Here is a 9,452-nt window from a genome sequence, read left to right as displayed (position 1 = left end):
CGATGATTCCGAACCCGATGTTTATTCACTAAATGTTATGCATTATGCATAAACTTGAAGGGGCGGATCTCCGTAACTAGAGAGAGTAACATCACCATTTCTTCACAGTGGTGGGAGAGGACCACTAATACTTTACCACAAAAATTTCAGTCCCCAGAGTAGGGGTCTTCGATGATTCCGAACCCGATGTTTATTCACTAAGTGTAGTGCATTATGCATAAAACTTGGAGGCGCGGATCTCCGTAATTAGAGAGAGTAACATCACCATTTCTTCACAGTGGTGGGAGAGGACCACTAATACCCTACTACAAAAATTTCAGTCCCCGGGGTAGGGATCTTCGATGATTCCGAACCCGATGTTTATTCACTAAGTGTTATGCATTATGCATAAAGTTGGAGGGGCGGATCTCTGTAACTAGAGAGAGTAACATCACCATTTCTTCACAGTGGTGGGAGAGGACCACTAATACCATACCATCAAAATTTTAGTCCCCGGGGTAGGGGTCTTCGATGATTCCGAACCTGATGTTTATCCACTAATTTTAATGCGTTATGCATAAAAATTTGATGGGTGGATCTCCGTAACTAGAGAGAGTAACATCACCATTTCTTCTCAGTAGTGGGAGAGGACCACTAATACCCTACTACAAAAATTTCAGTCCCCGGGGTAGGGGTCTTTGATGATTCCGAACCCGATGTTTATTCACTAAGTGTAATGCGTTATTTAAAAATGTCTGAGGAGCGGATCTCCATAACTAAAGAGAGTAACATCACCATTTCTTGACAGTGGTGAGTGAGGACCACTAACACCCTACCATAAAAATTTCAGTCCCCTGTGTAAGGGTCTTCGATGATTCCGAACCCGATGTTTATTCACTAAGTGTAATGCGTTATGCATAAAAATTGGATGGGCGGATCTCCGTAACTAGAGAGATTACCATCACCATTTCTTCACAGTGTTTGGGGTTGGTAACTGGCACCCCATCCTTTTAATTCCAGTGTGGTGTTGTTTTATGCATATAGAAATTTGAATTGCGAACTGCGTTCTTGAATGCAGTTCACTATTGAATTGCGAATAGTGAACTGCGAACTGCGTTCCAAAATCTGAAAGCCTTGAAAGGGAGGGTTGGCAGAAATATAATTCACAACTCTTATCTAAAATATAGCTGACAAGCCAATAAAAAGAATTTCATGAACACGAAAATTTGCTTTCGGTTTAACTTTTTGGAGGCGGGGGGGGGGGGGGGGGGGGGGGGGGGGGGGGGGGGGGGGGGTTAAGTTCCGACTTTTCTGAAATGAAAAAAAAAAAAAAGAATCCTATTATACATTACGACATGAGTATTTGACTGTTCAGCGACAAAAAGTGGGAGGGTTGGGGAACCAGCCTGTCAACGAACATTTTCATTTTAAATTAAAAGTATAATTTGCAAAATATGCTTGGAGAAAAAGAAGCACATCCCCTAGGTATACGAACGGAAAGTCACAAGAGAAAAAGTCACAGGACAAAAAGTCACAAAATCGGTAGGACAAAAAGTCGCAGGACAAAAAGTCACAATGATGATTTTTGATCAGAGGCGGTTTTTCTTTTTAAAAAAAAGTAGGGATATTTCTTGGTGCGAAAATGTCTTGGACATTAAATCCCTTATCAGCCATAATACTATCATATGGATCACAATTGTGGAGCAAAGAGCTGCGTTCAGTAATCTGTCTGTCGCTTGCACTACCTCCATATGCACTTGACACAAAGGAAACTAGTCCACCAGGTGTTGCTCCAACAAGAACTTTGGACGTGTTACGATTTTTATAAGAAGAAAAAGTTAACTGTTGTGCTTTCGAATTTGTTGGTTTTTTGATAGGACATTCTGTCCCGTCGATTATAACTCTAGTTTTAGGGTACGACCTTTTAAATCCAGACGGGGTAAAATGGCGAACTAGTTCTTGTATGGGCTAGATATTTACTTGTCGCCATTGATGTGATAAGAAATTAATCCACGTAATTATATTTTGAACTACTGTCTCCGATATGCCAAACATGCGCGATAGCGCAAAATTTGTGGTATTTCTTCTTAATTTCATCAGCGAAAGAAAAAATTGATTTGGAACATCCAACTTTACAACCTGGTTATGCATGTAAATTAGGCAATATGCCACAGGACCCAAGTGTGTAAAACAAAATAAAACTTGTTACTATCCTCTAAACCAGTGTAAAAATGTACACCAGCAGGATCATTGTCAAAAATTTCTATACTGAACATGGGTAGTTTAGTTGTTTGAGTTTCAATGGGGGGGTGGGGGGGCTGGAGTCGTACATGTACTTCGGAATGACCGTTTCATATTTTGTCAGAACTGACTAGTGTATGGTCTGTAAAAGTTGTAAAATGTGCAAATAGGTGGTGGTTTGATTTGAACTAGATAATCTAAGTGCAGTTTCAGAACTCGGGAGAAAAAAAAAAGGGAAAAATAATTATTTTGAATTAATTATGAGCGTCGGTGACTGGAGTCGTACTTCAGAATGACCGTTTCATATTTTGTCAGCTGATCCAACTGCTGGGTTGCAGTGCAGCTCAATGGCATACATATCTGTATTGTATGCCTCAGTAACAAATATTTGCTTTTGGTCTGCAGTTGATGTCAACCGTGTTGTTTCAAGGCCATACCCTGCATACTAATCAATTAATTTCTTTACACAGGGATTTGCCAAACTCGGGTCGACCTTCGGCTAGCCATTGATGAATTGCCAACACAGCCAACCATCCTCATTGACAATTCACCCTTTTCTTTCCAGGTTGAAAAATCATCTCCAGCATTCTTTCTTTTTCGGGATTTTCAGTCGGAGTTCATCCCAGTCTGTACTAAGTTTTAAACCAATTTCGAACACTGTCTTTCTGTTACTATAATTCAGAAAAATATACTGACACCAGCATATTTCAGGGGGGGGGGGGGTCTTCTTTTTGTTTTACCACACCCAAACATATAAACGATGTGGTGACTACAAATGAAGGGAAGAAAGAACAAGAATTTCAGCATTTTAAATCATTCTTTTTAAATGGGTTAACCCCCCCAACCCCACAGTAAAGTATAGATCTGTCACTGTATTTGAGTGCAACCTGATGTTATTGCAAATTCACATGAAATTATGCTACTCTAAAGATTTCTTCGAAAAAAAAAATGTATAATTCAAATCCAACAAAAAATCAAGAGAATGATTGAAATGGATCACAGATTAAAATGTATCACAATGAGGCAAATTGGGATGTTTTGGAGAATTGACAAGTTCAATGCAGAAAGAATTAAAAGGATCAGTAAATGATGTCATAATACTTGCCCTTTGACCTCTAAATATCAGGGCTCTACCATATAGAAATCTCATGCAAATGATTATGCACATTTTTAATGTAGGCTCGAGAATGTCCAATATATAGGATGTTTTCTATTCGTTTTTCACAGGGTAAATAATTCATATTGTTCATTCCAAATATAACTGATTATTGCATTAGTATACCTTTTTTCTAGCATGTTTTCAAAAAAGAAATGAATTTAAACTAATTTCATTTGTTTTGAACTACGTGAAGTAAATTACTTTAATGGAGTATGAACTCCACATCTCCATTCTTAACATTAATTCATCGTAAATTATCCACATTTTCGAATACTGAATGTCTGATATCATCATTGAAAAACACTAGATATCTATAGATATGATGTTTACCTAGAAATGTAAACCTGAGTCGGTCAAAAACAGGCACCTATCTTCTTAGTCAGGTTAGTGTTACATAACTATGATAAGTTTATTGGATTGGCTAGTTGTGCTTTGTGCTCATTAATTACAAATGAAAATTAGTCATGGGGCATCGATTATTCTGACCACAAACTATGTCGAAAATCTGCTTTAAATTCATAACTAATTGCGCAAAAAACTAAAACTAAATACCTAAGCATTTCAACACCTATATAAAAATACTTCATTGACATAGTTGATATGAAAAAGGTAATTGCTTTTCGATATTAAAAAACACAATAGAGGAAATTCGAGTCACAACTTTGTTTAGAATTAGACTGGTACAGTGTGATCATGATTCGCATTTATTCATACTAGCAATTAAATCATCGACAATATAAACAATAATATTTACTTTTTCTTTTTAAACTACTATCTTAGTTTCAAGGTATTGTTATCATAATCATAATGGAATAAATCAGTCGAGACTCGAGTACAGGGCGACATTGGTGGGATGCCGATCTCGATGATTCTTGCATGTAAAATGAATAATTATTAGCCTAGTAAGTTTCTGTTGATTTTTTTTTCTAAAGGAGCTGCACTAGTTATATAATTTAATATATTAGTTAAAATGCACGTCTTCTCATTAAAACATGTACATAAATGAAGTTCATATGCCGATCACAATTTCAGATGTGCCATCATGTGGAATTAAAAACCAAAGCATTTTCTGGTTTTTTAAAACAAAATAATTCAATAATACAAATTGTTTTATTGTCTTTTGTTGGTTTTTTTTCATCACCATACTTCAAAAGAATTGCTGATTACAACCATATAAAATGTTTACAATTACCTATGGGTCGAATTATGCGAGCGTCGAACAGCAGGGCTACCGCTATATTTAGAGCGACCCTGATCACCAGCGACAGCGATCACTGCTACACCGGGACAGAACATGTACATACATAAACATTAGGCATACGTAATATGACATCGAATACAAATTGTGTTTAATCGACTCCAAACTACAAATATGATTAAAATACTATATAGTTTCCAAAGGAATTGATTATTCTAACAAGAAAAGAAAAAACTAACTTGTTAAAAATTATGTGTTATTTGAAAAATTACAAAAATTAAAAATCAACGGAATTCGGCCGGATCGAAAACATTTTTTTTAAATCTTTGTTTTTTCAGCGTTTAAAATTAAGAACTGCTTAAATCTATTGTTTTGATTTGTTTTGAACATATTTTATTGATGAAATCAAAAGGATTGGGAACAAGTTCTGACAACTTACAAGTCCCTCTCCTAAAATATTACAATATGTCATGCAAGGTAATAATTAACAGGTATAATGTACAATGATTAAACAAATCTACAAGTTTCTTCTATAAATTTATGAACAACTGAAAAAATAGTTATATTAGTTTGCAGAGGTAAATTGCTTAAATCTATTTCCTTGGCACGTCCGGTAATGCAAATCACGATGACAACCCCCCCCCCAACCCCCCCCCCCCCCCCCTCATGGTAACCAACCACTGGCATGCCACTTGCTATTAACGACTAAAAAATTAATTAATTAGAATTAAAATTCATTAATAAATTCTAGTTTTGTGAATAAATCTTAATGTATCCTAACAGCAACTGTGGAGAGGGCCCCAAATATGTTGTAATTTATTCAATGAAATGCGAATGCTAAAATATTTCACCATGGTGTTACAACTAGGATTGTGTGCAATATTACACTGTATAAATATTGTTCTAATTTTCTCTTGTGAAACATGCCATTGCTACAAGGGGATTGCTATATGAATTTTATTTATCTTTTAAAATCAGATAGGTATATACGCATAGGGAGGGGCGGGATCTGCGCATGTATGAGCAATAGTGTGGAATTTATCGATTTATCCAAAATTATCATTATATTGAAATGCGTTTTATGTTCAAAGGCAGTGCTGTTCAAACAGTTTTACAAACTTAAAAGTTTGCAACAGGACTTGGCCATTTTTATCACACACTTAGTGACTTGGAAAGATTGAGGGTAGAAATATAAGTAAAATAGAGGCATGCAGTCGAGAGCATACAGTTCTAAACAAGTCGCGTCAAAGGTTAAGCAAGTCACAGTGAAGACAGCAGGAGAAAATGTATATAATATAAGAATATTTCAATCACATTCATCATGTTTTAATGATTTAATATGAAACCCTGGGAGAAAACTAAAATGGGATGTTTCTGCTGCCTAATTTCATTCATGTACTGAGTATTTGGCTAATAGATACTGTTTAAATTGAACCTGATCAAAACATGAACATGACAAAATCTGTACATACACTGTACATGTAGCTGCGCTCGCTCAAACGGTAGCACCGTCAACATACTATGATTAAGAAAATAAGATTTACATGATTTTACAGATTTCATGTAACATCTCAGAATGACGTTAACTAGGGTACACGAGATTCAAAATGGAGAAATACATGTCCACGCGCTAGTATTCGAATCGACGCCATTGGGACCAAAATTTTCAAGTTCCATAGGTATGGTTTAATTTTTCATTGGTGTTCTATATTTTCCTTTTAAACATGTATACACGTGTTACCTATAGGGAGAGCTCCGCTCTCACGGCCCTTCGGGCCGTGAGAGGGCTTCGCCCTCTATAAACACCCTGTCCTAATCAAGGGTATAACATTGTTTGAATTAGTGCGATATTTATTACAGGCACGTAGAATCGGGGGTGGGAGTGGGCGGGTAAGCTTAAAGTTATGAATATCGACCCCATGTGGTATCATAGGATGCCCCCTACTTCTACATGTGGGTTTTTGGTGTGTTTTGGATTTTTTTAATGCTTGTCAAGAAGTTTAGACAAATTTATTACTTCCAAGATGGAGTGACGCCATTGGGCGCACTTGTTTCAGAAATTCCGGCGACGACCCGGTTCACTTTTATCACGTGACTTTTTGACCCGGTTTGTCTTGCGAAACAAGTGGGAAATCGGCCGAATATATATCAAAATGTAAAAACAAAAATTATGTATTTTTCAAAGAACATCTGCATAACAGATTTCATAAAATGTAACCCATGTAAGTTTAAAAATCATAATTGATCATCAGTTTTATATTCAAACATTTTGTTCACAAACACTGCAGACTGGGCTGTAACTTCCACAGAGAAGCGGTGTTGATCGTATCATCCAGCATTCGGAAACAAAAATGTCAATAAACTTACCTCTTAACTCACTACTTTATGCTAATTGAAATTTAAACTCTTTTAATGAATGAAAAATGGATAAATAACGAGCAAGAAAATGTTTATCTATATTTTCCGCCATATTGTTTTCCATGTGCCCGCTCTAAATTTTTCGGGCGATCCGGGCTACTTTTCGGTCGACCGGCGGCTTAAAAATACTTGAAACAAGTTACTTGTCCGCTTCCGGAAGTATCAACCGGCTTGACCCGGGCGATGAAACAACACGCAGATAGAAGCCGTGGCAGGAACCAAAGTCAAAGTGAAACCCAGAACCAAAATTTTTTTTTAAAGGTTCCGGCCGGAACGCGAAATACCCGGAATGTAAATTGTACGACAGAGGTGAAATCCCCGTCAGCTGGTGGATTTTTGGCAGGTTGATATAGGATCTAGCACCTTCCGGGGGACATGGAATTCATGCATGCATTTTCAAAAAAAAATTTTTTTTCTTAGTATCTATGATAACATTGATAGTCAGAAGAGAAAGGACAAAGCTATTCTTTCCTCAAAGCGAAATCTGTGATGACTTCATCCAGCTCATGGGAAATCCATCTTTAGTGTTCAATGCTAACTTTATTTCATTTGTTTATTGCACCTGGATGTGGATGCTTGGGAGTATGATCACACCTAAATACGTCCCTGTGTTGTATATTTGTAAGTTTTCACTTAGACAGTTGATTTATTCAATCTCATGTCATCCTCTACGCATTAATACGTACTCCTACCTTATACAACAACAAATTATTCGTTATCCGGCTAGCTTTGACATTATTATGAAAACTGCGTCAACTCTTGACATGGCGGATACTGGTTTCCGCATTACCCTCGGGATGAGTAGATATTATCGTGTCCCTCTTTGCCTATTATCCCTACGGTAAACAATAAATCTGAAAATACAAATTCCTGACACTTTTAGAAGTTGAAAATTGGCTTCCCCAGAAAATATTCTGTCCACATATCATGTTCTCATTTACTGTTTGTCCACATAAAAATCAATTTAAGAACAGAAATGGTTGGGTTGCTTTAAAAAATGTTTGATCACTTTGAAAAAAAAAAGTCTTCATTGTGTCCTTAACAAATGTGCAAAGTTTGAGGAATGTCAAGTTAGAGGTGTGAGAAGAGTTGATTACACAAAGTAGATACCCTATTACAGGGACGTCCGGCCACCCACCTACCCATCCGCACGCCACTCACCATTTTATAAGCCGGATGCATGCGGCCAAAAACTTTGTTTTAAAAAACCCAAAACCCCTCAAAACCTAGATATCTGTTCGTCCGAAAAAAAAATATTGCCACGATAATACTGTGCATCGTGGTGTTTTAAAATGTTAAATTCAAAATAATGAAATCCAAATTTTTTATGGAATCTTTCATGGCAGATTTCAGGTGATCATGGAAATACCAACATTTATAGTTGGGTGCTTGTACAGAGATACCGGCATTTTAGGTGAGCAGCAGTTATCCTATAATACACTCTTAACAGCATACGTGTACATCTAATCTTAAAAAGGGGTGATGGTGATTTTTTGATTTCATATACATGTACATGTACATTTGTGTATTACGTGATGCAGAGATCGATGTGACCATTCCAGTTTGAAAAATATGGCTTTTCATAAAATGAAGGGCCACTTAAAGCATTGAAAATTTTTATAAGTCAAAGTACATTTTATTATGTTTTCAAGCACAAGAAGTCGGATTCATCCGGATATATATCATTACTGAAGTTTCCTTAGTAGATTAATGTATATTTATTCCCTTTCTCTATTCTTATCTATACTGGTATCGTGATCGATTACCGTTAGCTTTCCGCAGTGTTTGATGTTGATATCCTTCATTAAACTTAAAGGATTACTTGATAAAGAAAAGTGTGTGTGTGTGTGTGTTTGTAAGCCCTGTCAATTGAACCAGTGAATAAGAAGGCACACGTGTAAATCAACACGGGGTCGGTCAAAGGAACACGAAAATGGTGGTGTTCAGTTGGATTTTTATAAAAATCAGCATAAAATCATTAAATAGTTCATCTACCATCAAAATCCTGAAGTGTTTACTTAACAGGATTTATGAGATGTGTGTAACAGGTGTGCAAAGATTTAGCACTCGTCCATCTTTTTTCCTTGCGAGCATGGCTTACACACTTTCGAAGTGCGCATGCTCTGTTTTGAATGACGTAATTTGTGATGTCATCATAATGGAGTTTTCCAGGGAAAGAAGTTGGCCCATCTGAGGTAAGTAAACACGGTTGAAAGAAAATGTTTGCATATTAACAATGAGTTTTTTATTAGATAGACTGATTAAATGGTGTTTCATACCGATCGTGTTATGTACAAGCGACAGAGTACCCGAGTTACTGAAAATTCCGATGATGAAAGTGATATATCTAGTACGTGAACTGTTTGGTTTTTTTTCTAAAATTTAATCTTTGCAGTTAATGTACTCTGTATACTAAAAATTCATATTGATTTTGGATAGAATTTCACATTTAAAAAC

The sequence above is a fragment of the Ostrea edulis genome, chromosome 1 (assembly GCF_947568905.1).
Source record: "Ostrea edulis chromosome 1, xbOstEdul1.1, whole genome shotgun sequence".
Lineage (NCBI taxonomy): Eukaryota > Metazoa > Mollusca > Bivalvia > Ostreida > Ostreidae > Ostrea > Ostrea edulis.
The sequence above is the reverse complement of the archived record's forward strand: the minus strand, read 5'-3'. Positions refer to the sequence as shown.